This window comes from Panthera pardus, unplaced genomic scaffold (assembly GCF_024362965.1).
Source record: "Panthera pardus isolate Hobbes unplaced genomic scaffold, ASM2436296v1 HiC_scaffold_27, whole genome shotgun sequence".
NCBI lineage: Eukaryota > Metazoa > Chordata > Mammalia > Carnivora > Felidae > Panthera > Panthera pardus.
In genome coordinates this window covers 69495630-69514185 of record NW_026526843.1, presented here as the reverse complement: position 1 = coordinate 69514185, position 18556 = coordinate 69495630, and the positions used below count along the sequence as shown (strand labels likewise).

Sequence of the window (18556 nt, the reverse complement as noted above, 5' to 3'; positions counted from 1 at the left end):
AGGGAGATGACACATTTAAGTAGAATTGAAGATAAAATACTGAGTGCTCAGTTAAATTTGAATACTTTTTAAGTAGAATTATGTCTCATGTAATATTTGGGACATATTTCTATTAAAAATACTTGTTTACAGGGCACCTGGGTGGCTCAGTCAGTTGAGCGTTCAACTTTCGCTCAGGTCATCATCTCACAGTTCATGAGTTCAAGCCCTGCGTTGGGCTCTGTGCTGACACCTCAGAGCCTGGAGCCTGCTTTGGAGTCTCTCTCTTCCTCTGCCCCTCCCCCACTCGTACTCTGTCTCTCTCAAAAATAAATAAAATATTAAAAAAAGGGAGGGCTATTATTTCTTTACTTTTATTAACTTATAGCAAACTTCCCAGTAGAATCATATTACATGCTATGAAATAAGCAAAGTGCATACCCAAACATATTTCCTTTGTCTCCTTTTAGTATGTGAAGAAGAGTCTTTTTTTTTTTTTTTTTTTTGAGGATGAGGAAAGAGGTAGTACTTATTTCAGCAAAATCCTTCAAAGCTAAGAACTGGAGTTGAGGTTACCACATCATTATAGGAAATGTAACTCAATGAGTTTATTATAGTTTTTGTGTTCATACAACAAAGGGCATTCCCTGCTCAAGTAGTATAAAACAAAAGCATTGAATTTGGAGTTAGATGACTTTAGTTCTATTACTTACTGTGTGACTCTCTACCTATGTAACATGGGATAAGAACACGTTGCTTATCTCCTAGGATATTGGAAAATCAAAAAGAAATGATGGATTTATTCATATATTCCTTCCAAAGATATTATTTTTCCTAGTTTATATGAGGCATTATGTATTAGATAAATATGGAAGCGAACAAAACAGATGTAAGTTATGTATGTAAGTTCCCTGATGTAAGTTATAGGCTAATGAGAGATAGCCAATATATATGTAGATATATGTTTACAAAGGGCTGTGAGAGAATAACAGGGGAGGACTTGCTAAGGAGGTAGCATTGATACTGAGACATAGAATCAGAAGAGGATTGGGGGGGGTCCCATATTGCATAGTGAGAAAACTTGTGTGGAGGTTGTGAAACTAGGAAGATCTTGGAATGTTGAAGGAACTGAAAAATGAGCAGTGTGACTGGGAAATAGTGAGTTAGGTAGAAAGTTATGCCAGATGAGGTGGTAAAGGCAAGAGGATCTATATCTTCCTAGACAGAGTTAGCAGCAGACTTTGGATTCTATTCTAAGTGCAAAGTCCTAAAACAGGAAAGACTTTGGCATGTTCCATGTACAAGAGGATGCCAGTGTGATTAGAGCCTAGTGCCAGTGAGAGGTTGGTGGGGACAAGGAGTTTGGATTTTTTTATGTAAATGCCTAAGGATAATCTATAGAGAAGGAGAGATTGACGATGCATGAAAGCCAAAGAGGTGGTGCATGATGTGGAAATGTTGGGGTTCTGAGCCAACGGTCAGGAAAGAATTCTTGAGATGTCTTTGGTGCAAAAAGGTGCTTTTATTAAAGCATGGGGACCAGACCAGTGGGCAGAAAGAGCTGCCCTGGGATTGTGAGGAACAATTGATTAAATACAGCTGCGGGGAGGTAAAGACAAGAGGGAAGTTTCCAAAAGGACTTTAGTTTGGTAAAGAAGACTCACAGGATCCTGGAGGCCTAGCTATTTTAAAGCTGAAGTTGTTTTTCTCTATAGCAAAGCATGAACAATATGACAGTTGGGAGTTCCTGGAGGAATGTTTTACTCTGCCAGCCTCAGGTATTTGTCAATAAGCTGCAGGTAATAAGGAAATTTCATCTTATCTACCTTTCCTTTTTTGTCTTTGTTCCCCACATCAGTGCAGGGAGAGAAATGGGATACATGGTACAAGTGGAAGGTTTGACTTTTGAGAGGGAGAAGTTCATCCACTAGAAACGGAGAAAAGTAAGAAAAAAATGTGTTCAGATGGAGATCAGCTGACAGATTTGGGGGTGGGAAAAGGGAGTGCCCACTTCCAATGGTACTCTTTACAATGAAGTTTGGGCAAGATCATAAGGGTAGAGGGCAGAGAAGAGTGGAGGGAGAGGTTTGAGGACAGAAAAAAATATATATAAAATAATTATCCTGGAACATGAGGTTAATATAGAAAAGCAGTGGATTTCAAACAGGCATTTAGTACTTGTCTGATGTCTGTGATCATGAATTTAAGTGCGACCTCTGAGCAAGATTGTGGGATTTTCTCTAGGAATATTCAGTGCTCAGATGCAAATTCAGAGCAGGTAAATGGTTGGATTCATCCAGGATCAAGGATTTGCCAGAGTAGTTTACTGACAGGGTGAGAGAGGCAAGGACATTGAGGAAGTGATAATAATGGTAGATCATTGAATATGCTAGATAAGGAGGGAAAAGACAGGAGGAGGCGAGAAACTGTCAGGCTTAATATATTGTAATCTTAATGAAGTCCGTACATTTATTAATTCATCAAAGAATTGGAAGGCTTGGGGTGCCTGTGTGGCTTCAGTGGGTTAAATGTCAGACTCTTGGTTTTGGCTCAGGTCATGATCTCCTGGTTCATGAGTTCAAGCCCCACATCCAGTTCTGTGTTGGGATTCTCTCTCCCTCTCTCTGTCCCTACCCTGCTTGTGCTTGCTCACTTGCTCGCTCTCTCTCTCTCTCAAAGTAAATAAACAAACTTAAAAAAAGAATTTGAAGGCTTAATATATACAGTAAAATATAAAAATGAAAGCATATTAAAGATAAAAATTATTAAAATTAAATACAAAAATAAGATATATAACAATAAATATAAAGTATTAATGAACCAGAGAAGACAGAAATTATAATGCATGGTATTTACTGGGGGTGAGGGGCAAGTAGAAGAGGTAAAGGGATCATTAGAGACAACATGGACATGTTTTTGGTGCAGCTAAAAAAATGAGCTTTTAAACTTCTCAACATATTTCATATGTGACTACACAATCCTTTTTCTTGACTTTTTTAGCAGGCTTCCAACTTAAGTATTACCAATAGAAAGTAGCTTCACTATTCAAAAAGTTCATCATTCCTGTCTTTGACCTTTTGCCTCTGGCTTCCATGAAGATGGCCCACTTAAACTCTGTTTTGTTAAGCTACTGCCAATCCATTACTATCTTATAAGAAAGAAATAAGAGATAGTACTTAAATATATAAAAATGTTAGAAAATTTTATGTTACTATAAACATAGAATCAGCTATCATTTACATGAATTATTATTAAGAAGAAAAATCCATACTTGATATTTGTGTAACATTCTCACATATAAAAGCACTTTCCTATACTCATTCACCTAAATATCCATAAGCTCCTGCTATTATATGCCAGGCTGAGTCCTAGAGATACACTAGGAAACAGGACAGTGAAGGTCCCTGCCTAGTGTACAGACCTTACATTCTATGCACAGACCTTATGATTATGTAGGAGAGGTATCATTACCTTCATTTACAGATAATGAAAGTGAAGATCACATTACTCAACTTGGACTAGAAGCCAGGTCTTCAGACTCTCAGTTTTGTCTTTCTTCTATTCTGTATCATTTCCTTATTAGCATGATAATATCTACCTTTAGTGATCACCTTTAGGTAAATTTGAAGGATTTTTGACCACATATTTTCCCAATGTGTCTGAATTCCTTCCATCTTAAGAAGGTTCTCCACCATTATTTACATCATTAGAATATATATTATTGCACTTTGTGATTTAAATTGTGTTGCTCCCCTATCCCATTTGTCCAGTCTTCATTGATCCTGCCCTAGGAGTCCATCTCCCTCTCCACTTCACTATTACTTAGGTGATAATCAACTCCATTGTCCACTGACTTTGCCCACCATCAAATTTACTGCCAATTCAGGCAAAATTACCTTTGCCTTCCTGTCCTAATTTCCCTAGCCCACTATTTGCCAGGTATATGCCTTATCAGCACATCTCCAGTGGCTCAGCACTACTTGAGGAAATCTAGGACTACAGCTGACCTCTAAAATCCCACCTGTGCAGGACTTTGTGAGCAGCTAGTGTTTACATGCTGTTGCCTGGTTAAAACGTATGCCGGGGCATTTTTTGAGCCTCTCATGCATCTTAGCTAAATCCTACCAATCTGATCTTCAGTGAATCTCAGTCTTATCCTCTTCTATTTCTACCACCACCACTCTAATTCAGGCCCCTAGCATACATATACACTTAACCTCCCTTGCCTCTTCTCACTTATTTTTTTTTTGTTTCTTCTTATTATTTTTTAATGTTTATTCATTATTTGAGAGAGACGGAGTGTGAGTTGGGGAGGGGCAGAGAGAGACGGAGACACAGAATCTGAAGCAGGCTCCAGGCTCTGAGCTGTCAGCACAGAGCCCGATGCAGGCTCGAGCCATGAGATCATGACCTGGCTGAAGTCAGACGCTTAACCTGTTCCGGAACCAGGCTGGAACGCTGGTGGAAAAACCAAGCGGCACACGGAGATCTTGGTGGATTGGAGATTTATTTTACACTGGCGAGCTCAGAGGAGACTGTTTCTCCAAATGTCTGAGCCCCAATGCAAGTGGGGAGGGTAATTTATAGCCGACAGCCTCCAAATCTGTGGGGGTTTTCGCGGGCACAGCAAACAAAGGAAGAAGAGACCGGAGGAGGGGTCTCTAAGCTAGAGGCCAGAGTTTGTTTTAGTCCAATCAGCCATCTTTGGTGTACTTTATCCACTTCTCCAAGAAACCAACTGAGCCACCCAGGTGCCCCTATTATTATTTTTTAATGCTTATTTATTTTTGAGAGAGAGAGAACGTGTGCGACAGAGCATGAGTGGGGGAGGGGCAGAGAGAGAGGGAGTCACAGAATCCAAAGCAGGCTCCATGCTGTCAGCACAGAGCCTGACAAGGGTCTGAAACTCCCGAACCACAAGATCATGACCTGAGTTGAAGTAGGACCCTCAACTGACTGAGCCACCCAGGTGCTCCTCTTATCAGTTATTTTTTTTTAAAGTTTTTAATTAACATTTATTTTTGAGAGAGAGAGCAAGAGAGAGTGTGAGCAGGGGAGAGGCAGAGAGAGAGCCAGAGCAAGAGAGAATCCCAAGCAGGCTTTGCACTGACATCGCAGAGCCCAGCATGGGGCTTGAACCCAGGAACCTTGAGATCATGACCCCAGCTTAACTGACTAAGCCACCCAGGCCCCGCTCCTCTTACTTATTTTTATTTACTTGACAAAACTACAATTATGGTAATTTTCTGCCTGCTTGGTGCTTGTACCTATGCATTGAAAGAAGCTGGAGAAAAAAAAAAAAAAACATGACCACGCTGCCTGCTCTTCAATTCATGACCACAGAACTCAAGTTAGACCCCCTAGTGCTGCCCTCCCATTTCCTACCTATGGTTTCTAGATTTTTTTCATACTTTCTCAAATCCCCAACACCTCTACCCCCACCCCACCCCCCCACTATCAAATGAGAACTTTGCTTCCTCTATTTGCATAGTACTTAAAAGCTTACAAAGTACTTTTGCACCCTTTTCTGACTTAATCTCTTCGTCTTGTGCCCTAGGAAATGGTTAAATGGAGCAGCATTCTTTAGAGACAATGACTCTTGGTTATTCTGTTGGTTCTAGTATTTAGTTTACCTAGCTGCATTTCAGAAGTCCTCACCATTCCAGCTGCACAAATCAACCCGTGCTTATGTTTCTTTTTGAAAAAGGAGGATCCTCATACCTGCCTTTTTCACTCACTCACAGGAATATTTTGTGAGCATTTGTCTGTACTCTGGTCCTTTTAAATCTTACAGTACAAAGAAACAGACTTGCCATCCACATTCTTTGCCGGATTAATGCACAGCACTACGAAGGATAACCACCTTGCACTGGAGATTCAGTGATTACTTTTTTGGGCTCTAAAGTATATGATCTACAGGTTGATATTCAAAAAAAATACCATTTGCACTGTAACCTAGACTAACTTCTACTTAAATATTATTGTGCCCTGTTTTAATATATCTTCCATGTATTAAATCGAAATTTTCAGAGCAAATAAGAATGAGCTTTATTTTTCTCAAAGTATTCCTTTGTTTACTAAAGGATTCCTTTTAGGTTAAGCTAGTCCATGGTAGAATTTAAATGACTTGACTGATAGAAATTCAGTTTGTACCAGGATGTCTGGGTGGCTCAGTGGGTTAAGCGCCTGACTCTTAAGATCTCATTGTGTTTTGTGAACTTCGGAGGCTGCGGCGGCTGCTGCCGCGGCGGTGGCCGCGGCGGCGGCGGCCGCGGTGGTGGTGGGCGGGGGAGGGGGGGGTTGGAGATCGAGCCCCTCCTGGGCTCTGTGCTGACATAGCGGAGCCTGCTTGGGAGTTTCTCTCTCCTCCTCCCTGTCTGTTTGCCCCTCCTTGTGCACTCTCTCTCCCAAATAAAATAAACAAAAAAAGAAATTCAGTTTGTACTACTTTTCAGGAACATACCTTTTGTGAAAAGTGAGCTACACCACTGTGGTGTTCCTGCAAATGGTGTCATGAAATGGATCATATTTTCCCACAGGAACAATATTATAATTGGGGGGTTGTGTTCCTGACCAAAGACTCAGCATCAAATAAATCATAGATATTAACTGACAGTGTGGCATAACAGCAAACATATAGGAACTATAAATCTCTAATCATTTAACAAATTTAAAAATTATGCTCCAAGTCTTACTGTTGGGAAAATAAGTAAAGTTATGCACCATAAGATGGCCTAAGGGATTAACATAAACTCTAGTTCCTAGTTCAGAGACTCCTTCCGGGTTCTTCTTCCTGCCCTGCTTGCCATGCACGCCAAATTACTACTAATACGGAATGCGGAAGAAGCAGACGGTAAATTGTCCCACGTGCTTGTGCTTGGGGCTCAGATCTCTGGAGAAGGATCTCCTCTGAGGCTGCTGGTGCAAAGTAAAACTCTGATCCAACAAGATCGCTGAGTGCCGCTTGGTTTTTCCGCCAGCGATCCAGCCTGGTTCCTTAACACTATAAAATGGACATAAATGTAGCATATTCAACCATGCAAAGGACACTGATACATTATAAAGTGTTCATAAAGCTCTTAAAATACAGTTCTATTGTATAGTAAACTAAAAAAACATTTTTTTAATGTTTATTTATTTATTTGAGAGAGAGAGAGTGTGAGCAGGAGAGGGGCACAGAGAGAGGGAGACACAGAATCCCAAACAGGCTCCAGACTCCCAGCTGTCAGCACAGAGCCCAATGTGGCACTCAAAGTCACAAGCCATGAGATCATGACCTGAGCTGAAGTCAGACGCTCAACCGACTGAGCCACCCAGGCGCCCCTACTGTATAGTAAATTTTATTTACTTTACTGTTAGCCTCAAGAAATCTATTTTTAGCAACAAATCAATAATTTCTTTTGGTATCCTGTAATAGGACATTTTTGTGGGGTTGTGGGTAGTGAACAGTCTAAATGATTTAACTTTGGTTTTCAAACCTGATAGTACATCAGAAAAATCTGAGGAGTTTTAAAGATGCAGATTTCTGGGCCTGAACCCGAAGAATATGAATAGGCCTGGGGGTGGAGTGGGAAAAGGAATATGTGTTTTTAAAAATTCCCTAGGTGATTTCTTTTTTTTTTTTTAATTTTTCTTTTTTTAACATTTATTTATTTTTGAGACAGAGAGAGACAGAGCATGAGCAGGGGAGGGTCAGAGAGAGAGGGAGACACAGAATCTGAAACGGGCTCCAGGCTCTGAGCTGTCAGCACAGAGCCCGACGCGGGGCTCGAACTCACGGACCGCAAGATCATGACCTGAGCCGAAGCCGGCCACTTAACCGACTGAGCCACCCAGGTGCCCCTTCCCTAGGTGATTTCTAATGCATGGCTGAGGTAAGAACCCTAGGGATGGATATGTCAGCACCAATTTTCTTTTTTCCACCCTTTTTTCTGAAGGGCTGATACATTCAGGATCATTCTATTGACCACAAAATTTGTACAGGTAATATATTTAATAATGTTTCCAAGGTGTTTCTTCCATTGAAAAACATTAGAAAAATTTTTTAATGTTTATTTATTTTTGAGGGAGAGACAGACAGAGGGAGACACAGAATCTGAAGCAGGCTCCAGGCTGAGCTGTCAGCACAGAGCCCGACGTGGAGTTCAAACCCACAGACCACAAGATCATGACCTGAGCCGAAGTCAGATGCTTAACCGATTGAGCCACCCAGGCGACCCTCCATTGAAAAACATTTTAAAAGTAAAGACTGTCTTGAAATCTGAAAAACATTTTAGTAAGTTGAGACTAACTCCACATTTCTCTACTCACCCGCCCCAATCTGTAGCTTTGAATGGTCTCAGGGCTTGCAAGAAACACATGCTCTTAAATTGTATTTTAGGAGGTGACAGTTTTTTGACAGCCATCAGAGTTCTTCATGGTTGATTGGGAAGCAATAAGAATTGCTAGGTCATTAATCACTTGCCTTTTTTTAAAGTGTTTTATTTATTTTTGAGAGAGAGCATGAGTGGGGCAGGGGCAGAGAAAGGGGGGGGACAGAGGATCTGAAGCAGACTCTGCGATGACAGCAGAGAGCCCAATGCAGGGTTTCAACTCACTAACCGCGAGATCATGACCTGAGCTGAAGTTGGACCCTCAACGACTGAGCCACCAAGATGCCCTTAATGACTAGTCTTTTTTTAAAATTTTTTTTATTTTTTAAAAATTTACATCCAAATTAGTTAGCATATAGTGAAACAATGATTTCAGGAGTAAATTCCTTAATGCCCCTTACCCACTTAGCCCATCCCTCCTCCCACAACCCCTCCAGTAACCCTCAGTTTGTTCTCTATATTTATGAGTCTCTTCTGTTTTGTCCCCTTCCCTGTTTTTATATTATTTTTGTTTCCCTTCCCTTACGTTCATCTGTTTTGTCTCTTAAAGTCCTCATATGAGTGAAGTCATATGATTTTTGTCTTTCTCTGACTAATCTCACTTAGCATAATACCCTCCAGTTCCATCCACGTAGTTGCAAACGGCAAGATTTCATTCTTTTTGATTGCCGAGTAATACTCCATTGTATATATATATCACATCTTCTTTATCCATTCATCCATCGATGGACATTTGGGCTCTTTCCATACTTTGGCTATTGTTGATAGTGCTGCTATAAACATTGGGGTGCAACCTTGAAGGTTGTGGTCAGAGAGTGTCATGTTTGAATTAGTGATTTTGGAGTGGTAAAGGGTGATGGTAATTTCCAAGGTGTGTGTGTGGGGTGTGGGTGGCTGACATGGAATGGAAGAGAAAGTCATTGGAGATGAAGAGGTTAAGGAACTGAGAAATCTCGGTGCATTAGATGTGCTATACCACACTTTCCTTAAGTTATCTTCCTTTTAAATGGTAATAAAAATACACCTGACACCCAGCAAATTTTTAATCTATTAAAAAAAATCATTTAGAGTCAGTTTGTGAAGTAAGGTTGGATACATTCTATAGTCTGAGGCAATTCATGGGAGCTAATAATGTTCAGTAACTATTTTCTCTATGTTTAGTAGTTTTACGATGAAATTTATTATCTGAATCAAGCTTTTTTTTAGGTGGAGGATGGGATCTTTATTAGCGTTCACAAGAGACACATTTAAATATCAGGTCTAGGGTGGGTATTCTAGGCTATTCAACCTCTATTCTCCAAGGAATTTGAAGAGCTCTCGGAATGGATATGTTAAATTAGCCATAGCAGTAAGAAAGATGTGTGAATTTTCAATCTCTGCTTCTCTGCTATCTCCTTTGTCTTGGCACATGCTCAAGTTTCCTTTTCTAAAAAAACATTTCCTCAAAACCTGCTTCTCCTAAAGCCACCTTCTCAACTCTCTTCTTCCTTTCATTGCTATAAATATTTACTTTCCTCTTTATTTATTGGAGATCGCTATTTTTCTTGAAATATGTTTTTCTTGAAAAAGTATTGTTGGGAAATATATTGGAGAGTCATCCTACCTTCATAACATACAACTTTTGTCATTTGAGGGTATACTTTTCTCTGTTTGCATGTATGTATATATTTTTTCACAGTTTTGATCAGACTATTAAGTCTTATGAGGGTAAAAGGCCTGTTTTATCTGCCACTGTATAATGTAGTATGTGTGTGTAATATTAGGGAGTGCTCCATAATTGAATGTCAAATAAATAAATGGTATATGTTTTAAATTTACGTTTTGATTTTTTCTACCTAACATATCAAACATTTTCTGTTTCTTCATATTCTTTATATTTAACAAGTATTTTATTATTTTAGCATATCATCAATTACTAGACTATTTTCCTATAGTTGGATATTTCTAATAGTTTATAATTTTTTATTATGACTGACAATGAAATGTATGTCTTCCTGTGCTCATGTGTTTGTTTGCTGTCATTCTTTTGTTGAACCATTTTTTGAGATAAATTCCAAAAAGTGGGGTTATTAGGCAAAAGACTATGAACATTTTTACGCTATTAAGCCTACTAAAAGAATTGTACCGTTCATTTTTAAATGCCTTAGAATTTGGCTTCTACCCTTGCCACTTCAATGAAACACCTCTTCTCAAAGATCACCAATGGCTTCCTAATTACCAAATCAACCCTCTTGACTTCTCTTGCAATATTTAATACTGATTTACTATCACTTTCTTGAAAGTCTCTTCTCTCTTGTCTTGATGATATGACATTATTTTGGCTCTCTTTCTACCTCCCTGATTTTTTTTTTTATTGAACTTCCTAAATGTAGCCTTTCCCAAGGTTCAATTCTATCTGCTTCAACACTATTATCTCTATATCTTTAGTTTTGACCTCTTTCTTAAGCTCTAGACTTGCATTGCTTGATCTCTCATTAATGCTCCCATATCATATGTCATCATGTCTAACAATGAATTAATTTTCCCTCTCCAATCAGTTTCCTCTATTTTATCTCTGATAATGCTACTGCTATCCCTGGAGTCTGGACACCATGGAGACATTTTGATCATTTTTCCTTCCTTGCTCAATCTATCACATCAGTTGCCTTGCCCTGTTATATAAATTCTAATTTTGCAGTGTCCATGTTTCTGTCACTTAGTTTTTCCTGAATTCATTAATGTATTCATTTGTTCATTCATTCATTTATTCAATACTTATTGAGAACTGTCACATGCCAGGCACCATTCAAAGCACTAAGGATATGGCAGTGAACACACCAGACAAAAATCTTGGCCATCTTTTAGCTGATATTCTAATGGAGGAAGACACACAAGCAGATAAGTAAAATAGAACATCACATAATGAAAGTTTTATAGGGAAAAATTAGGGAAGTTGGATAGGGAAGATTGGGACAGAATGTGTATGTGTGCACAATTTGAAATGGTATACTCTAAGAGAGCTAATTGACATTTAAGCAGAGATTTGAAGGAGGTCAGGAAAGGGCCAGACAGATATGGGAGGGCAAAAGTGGAGCATTCCAGGCAGAAGGCCCAGCAAGTGGAAGGCCTTGAGATGGAAGAGAACATGTGTTCCAGAAATAGCAAAGTGGCAGTGTGTTGAAGCTGAGTGAATAAAACAAAGAGTAGTAGGAGGTATGGTCAAAGACGTAAATGGAGAGGCCAGACCATGTAGGGCTTTGTAGGCCATTGTAAGGACTTTGGGGGTTTTTTTTGTTTGTTTGTTTGTTTGTTTTTTACATTTTCATTTATTTTTGAGAGACAGGGAGACAGAGCACAAGCGGGCAAGGGGCAGAGAGAGAATGAGACACAGAATCTGAAGCAGGCTCCAGGCTCTGAACTGTCAGCACAGAGCCCAATGTAGGGCTCGAACTCACAAACTGTGAGATCATGACCTGAGCCGAAGTCAGATGCTTAACCAACTGAGCCACCCAGGTGCCCCAAGACTTTGGCTTTTTACCATGAGTGAAATGGGTAGCCATTGGATAGTTTTGAGAAAAGGAGCAACCTGATTTGACTTTTTTATTAGGGAAGCTCTGGCTGTTGGCTTGAGACTAGACTGTAGTAGGGTAAGGGTGGAAACAGGGACTAAGTAAAGAGATATTGCATTAAGCCAGGTGAGAGTTGATGATGGCTTGGATGAGGGTAGTGGTAGTGAAAGTGGTGAAAAATTGTTGGATTCTGGATTTGCTTTTGATTGGATATGGGATATGAGAGGAAAAAGAGGAGTCAAAAATGCCTCCAAAGTTTTGGCCTGAACTGGAAGAGAATGTGGTTTTCAATAGTGTGTGTGTGTGTGTGCACATGTGTGCGCACACATTTTATCTCTAGTTTCTTGGAACTCCCATAAATTGTTATGTCATAAATTATTATGTCATGTTACCTGTTAGGTTACATTATGTTATTTTCCTTGATTACTTTTCACCAGGGCTATGTCAATAATCTTAATAAAAATATTCAGTGGTAAATCTGATCTCCTCTCCTAGCCTTTCTCCTCACTCCAGTTCATCCTTTATAAAGTGAGGCATTAATCATATGATCATCTTCAGTGACTTCCAGTTGCATTTAATTCAGCAGACAGACTCTTCTGTCTTATATTCCAGGCCTTCCATAGTATAAGCATAACCTATTTCATCAGCTCTGTCCTTTACTATTCCCTTATATATTCCAAGTAATTGGCTTACTGCTCCTTGAATATAGTGCTTAACATGTTGTAGATCATGTTTATATGGTATACGATAATTGGTAAGATCACAGTCTACAGCATGGACACCCCAGGTTTGACTTGTGATTCCATTTCTCATTGTGTGCTTTTGGGCAGTTTATTTCACCTCTGTGTCTTAGTTTTCTATCTGAAAATGGGGGGTAATAGTAATCTACGTCATAGAGGTGTTTTGAGGATGAAAAGATTTTAATTTTTTTTAAATTTTTTAACGTTTATTTATTTTTGAGACAGACAGAGACAGAGCATGAACAGGGGAGGGGCAGAGACAGAGGGAGACACAGAATCTGAAACAGGCTACAGGCTCTGAGCAGTCAGCACAGAGCCCGACGCGGGGCTCGAACTCACAGACCGTGAGATCATGACCTGAGCCGAAGTTGGAAGCTTAACCAACTGAGCCACCCAGGTACCCCTTAATTTTTTTTTTTAACGTTCACTCATTTTTGATAGAGCAGGAGCCGGGGCGGGGGGTGGGGGGGGGTGCAGAGAGAGAGGGAGACACAGAATATTAACTAAGCAGGCTCCAGGCTCTGAGCTGTCAGCACAGAGCCTGATGCGGGACTCAAACGCACAAACCATGAAATCATGACCTGAGATGAAGTCAGAAGCTCAACCGACAGAGTTATCCAGGTGCCCCAAGGATGAAAAGATTTTATATGTAAAGCACTTAAACAGTGCCTACTACAAGTGCTCTAATGTGTTAACTGTTACTGCTGTTATTAGTTACTATTTTTGGTTATTCTCATTCTCCTCTCCCACGATCTCATCACCCTCACCACCTTAATATCAGCTCCATAAAGGCAGGAATTTTTGTTGTGTTCACTGTTGTATGTATCCCCAGTAACTACAGTAGTGACACATAAGAAACGCTCAGTAAATATTTGTGGAATGAATGACTGCATTTGCCTCAGCTTGAGATGCCGACTACTGTTGCCTCTTCCTCCTGTTCTCTTAAAAACCCATCCAACCTGTAAGGCTCATCATGAATGCCATTTATTCCATGGAACTCTTTGTTACTTTCTGATCCTTCTCCCAAAACTAAATCTCTTTCTTTCTTTGAACTCCCATTATATCTTGTTTATGTATTTCTTACATTCCTTACATTTCTTTGCCTTTTATCTTAGTCATTTGTATCTAATCTTGCCTATTAGATATTAAGTTCTTAAAGCACGGACTGTGTATTACTCATTTTATATCCCCTGTAGTGTCTAGTATAATGCCATGAATATGCTAGATGCTGAATAAACATTTGCTGATTGAATTGAATTTGTTCTCTTATTTATATCCTTAGTTTTATATGAAATTTCAGATTTCTTAGTCATGCTTCCAAAGCGTTAAATCACAATGCAATTTATCTCTTAGGTATCCTAAGTGTTCAGGTTTAGAAAGACTATACTTTTTTTTTATCTTCAGTTGCAGAAGGAGTAGATTTATCTTAATCAAACCTTGTTTTTACTGCCTAAGGACTTTGTGCCAGATTGTAAATTGTTCCAATGGTAAAAGGGAGGTTTTATCAAATATGGTATCATACAGCTGGAATTCAGTGGTCTAGTGACTTCCCCAAAGAACTAGGATGAAGAAAAAAGGCTTTGTGCAGATAAAGTATGTGCCACAAAATCCATGCACTTAAGCACATGCACTTTATAGGGTAAGCTCCTCAAATCCTCACTCATAATTTATTTACTCATCATTTTGCTTAAATCATGATTATCAGATTTTCCAGCCAACAGCTATGGAGAGGCAATTTAGAAATGTTAGAAAGGCTCATAGAAGATAGGTGGGAGGTATAGCTGACTGTAAGGAAGGAGACAGCAAAACCAAAAAACAGGCCAAGGACTCACAGCAGTGTGGGACTAATAGCTCTATATTGCTTAAATAGGCCTTGAGGGCATTGGTGTGTTATAACATAATATAGTAATTGATGTTCATAATAATGACCCAAATTCATAAAAAAATGATTAATTTCTGATCATCCACATATTCTATTTGTGAAAATAAGCAGTGAGTATTGTGTTTAGATTCCTACCCATCAAATTAAATTAAAAATGGTTTGTTTATAAGGTCATAAGACTTTAGGTGGACAACTTGGATAATTCATGCCTGACAGGTTTTAGATAATCAAGGTTTCCCTGCATTTAGTATATACTTTCTTGTTGAGGTTCCTCTAACTAAAATTGAAAAATAGTGGAGAGGCAGCATGAAGCAGTAAATCCATAAAAATGAATTGTTCATTCACTCTACATTTATAACATAGGAAATATGATTATAGAGCAGATGTTGACTGAAATGCTGTATGCTCAATCATGTTAGTGTTTATTTGATAAGGAATGCCATTTGTTTAGCTTTGCTCATTTATTCAGTGACTGTGGCCTGGAATTTTATTAGATGCTATACCCAACAGAATGCTGAGAGAGCCAAAACTTGAAGGAGATTGGATAAGAACTTGGAACTCAAGCTTGGGAAATGAAAATGGAAAGAAGTCTTTAATTTGGAAAGTTTTCAATTTTAAACCTCTTGGTTTTGTTTTATTTAGTTTATATATGGGTACTGGAACACAGAAGCGACTGTTTGGCAATATTCATTACTTTTTAAACTTTTTTTCTGAAAACTTTAATTTTCCTAAAAGTCTTTTCAGTGACTACCCAGGGAGAGAAAGAGCCAAGAAAATTTCCTGAAATGGAATCATTTACAACTAATGTGTTTCTGAATAATGGAGTAAACTAAAATTTAATTTTAAAAGTACTTTAATACTGAACAGCTCTTATATTTGAAATAAATTATTCAACTAATTTTTTACTCTCCCTTGGAGCCAGTTAGCAAATATCTTTTGTGTTGTAGCAAGATTACAGCAAATTATTTCATGGGAACATTTATTCAAATATTGTATTTTATTAGCTGGTAATATCTGGGCCTTTGTGATATAAAAATGAGTACAATAAATATTTGAATGAATAGATTTATGACCTAGATAATTTGGAAGAATAATTTGAAAACTTGGATTAACTGTGACATCTAGAACTAGCATTTTAGGCCATCTTGCAACATATTATACAATTCAAGATACAGTGAAACAGATTTTGAAAATTAAGACCTTAAGCAGTATATTTTAGAAAGAACTTTATTTTTAAGAATAAGATAAATTACGTTCCTAACACTGCCACCCAAATATTTTTGTGATGTATATTTTACCCTCTTGAGAAAAGCAGAAGAGGATTTTTGACTGTTGCCAATGCAGGATAAGAGTTTTTAACTTCTACAAACTACACAAGCAAACTGGAGTCAGTTCAGAAGGATGCAGTATGTTATGTAGCATTACAAGTTTTTATGATTTCTATAGCCTTTAAAATTTTTTTTCATTTATTTAAAAATAACAATAATAGGGGCACCTGGATGGCTCAGTCGGTTAAACGACTGACTCTTGATTTCAGCTCAGGTCATGATCTCACGTAGTGAGATTGAGGAGACTGAATCTGGCATGGGGCTCCGCGCTGGGCATGGAGTCTGCTTAAGATTCTCTCCCTCTGCCGCGCCCCTGCCCCCACACACGTGCAAATGCACTCGTGTTCTCCTATAAGTAAATAAAAATAATAATAAACCCAATGCATGTTAACATAAACATTTTAATGAACAAAAACTATAATGTCTTCTGCTTCATCAAGAGAATTCTTTTTTTCTAAATTTTTAACGTTTATTTCATTTATTGATATTTTGAAAGAGAGAGAGAAAACGTTGAGTGCGAATGGGGGGAGGGACAGAGAGAGAGGAGAGAGAGAATTCCAAGTAGGTTCCCTGTGCTGTCAGTAGCAAAGCCCAACATGGGGCTGGAGCCCACAGACTGTGAGATCATGCATGACCTAAGCCAAAATCAAGTTAGTGGTCCAACCAACTGAGCCATGCAGGCGCCCCATCATCAAAAGCATCCTTAAGTGAGCTTTTTTTGGCTTTCGGCTCAGAGGAGGTGACGGTGCAACAGTCTTCGGTGGTCCCGAATCCGGGTTCATCCGACACCAACTGCCTCCACCATGCTGCCTAAGTTCTACCCCAAAGAGACCAAAGTCATATTCCTGAGGTGCACCAGTGACAAAGTCGGTGCCAAGTCTTCCCTGGCCCCGAAAGTCAGCCCACTGGGTCTGTCTCCAAAAAAGGTTGGTGATGACATCGCCAACCGGTGATTGGAAGGGTCTGAGGATTACAGTGAAACTGACCATTCAGAACAGACAGGCCCAGATTGAAGTGGTACCTTCTGCCTCTGCCGTGATTATCAAAGCCCTCAAGGAACCACCAACAGACAGAAAGAAGCAGAAAAACATTAAGAACAGTGGAAATATCACTTTTGATGAGACTGTCAACATTGCCCGACAGATGCGACACTGATCCGATCGTTAGCCAGGGAACTCTCTGGAATCATTAAAGAGATTCTGGCCACTGCCCAGTCTGTGGGCTGCAATGTTGATGGCCGCCACCCTCATGACATCATAGATGACATCAATAGTGGTGCAGTGGAATGCCCAGCTAGTTAAGCACTGCAAAGGAAAATATTTTAATAAAGGATCCTTTGACAATGAAACCAAACCAAAAAGCATCCTTAAGTGAGATGGTATTTATTTTGCCCCAAGTGTATTGTGGTAAAGAATATAATGGCCAGTAGTATAGTTTGGTGCCCCACCTTCATCCGTGACATGGTGCCAGCAGTTTTACTCATCACTGCTTTTATTTTAAGCAACAGTTTTATTAAAATTCACATACCATACACTTCACCCATGTAAAGTGTACAGTGAGTTTTAATATATTCACAGAATTGTGCAGTCATCACCAAAATAAATTTTAGAGTCACAAAAAAGCCCCATATAGATATAACGTATATATAACTAATCACTCCCATTTTCCTCTAATCTTCCTCTCCTCCAGCCTCCAAAAACCATTAGTGTACTTTCTGTCTCTATAGTTTGGACTTTTCTGGACATTTCATGTAAATCGAATCATATAATTTTTTTTATTATTTTCTTTTTCACTTACCATACTATTTAAAGGTTCATCCATGTTACAATCAGTATTTTATTGTTTCTGTGGTGAAAGAATATTCCATTGCATGGATTCTATATTTTGTTTATTGATCCATCAGTGAATGGATGTTTGAATTGTTTCCACTTTGGGCAATTATGAATAATGCTGCTATGAACAACTGTGTACATGTTTTTGTGTGGACATTTGTTTTCAGTTCTCTTGATTATATACCTAGGAATGGAATTTCTGAGTCCTATGCTAACTCTATGTTTAACATTTTGAGGAGCTGCCAGACTGTTTTCCAAAATGACTGCATCATTTTACATTCCCACATACAAGGGTTCCAATTTTTCTCACATTTTCTCCAATACTTGTTATTATCTGTCTTTTTTATTATATCCATCCCAATGAAGTGGCATTTAAATTGTGATTAAAGAAATTTTTTTTAATCTTTATTTTTTGAGACAGAGACAGAGCACCAACCGGGGAGGGGCAGAGAGAGAAGGAGACACAGAATCTGAAGCAGCCTCCAGGCTCTGAGCTGTCAACACAGAGCCTGACACATTGCTTGAACTCACAAGCTATGAGATCATGACCTGAGCCAAAATCGGATGCTTATCCTACTGAGCCACCCAGGTGCCCCTCAATTGTGATTTTTATTTGCATTTCCCTAAAGACTAATGATGTTAAGCATCTTTTTATGTGCTTATTGGCTAATTGTATATCTGCTTTGGGGAAATGTCTGTGCATATTCTTTGCCTATTTTTTAATTGACCTATTAATATTTTTTTAATTTTTTTAAAATATTTATTTTTGAGAGAGAGAGAGAGACAGAGCATGAGTAGGGTAGGGGGCAAAGAGAGATGGAAACACAGAATTCAAAGCAGGCTCCATGCTCTGAGCTGTCAGCACAGAGCCCGAC

General features: G+C 38.9%; 1 protein-coding gene and 1 pseudogene across 5 annotated transcripts in view; both read left to right on the top strand.

Annotated features, from left to right (window-relative positions):
- Window positions 1-18556, top strand: part of EDA (ectodysplasin A) — a 458277-nt gene that overhangs the window by 49505 nt on the left and 390216 nt on the right. The window lies entirely within an intron of this gene.
- On the top strand, window positions 16536-17173 carry LOC109254593 (60S ribosomal protein L12-like; annotated as a pseudogene).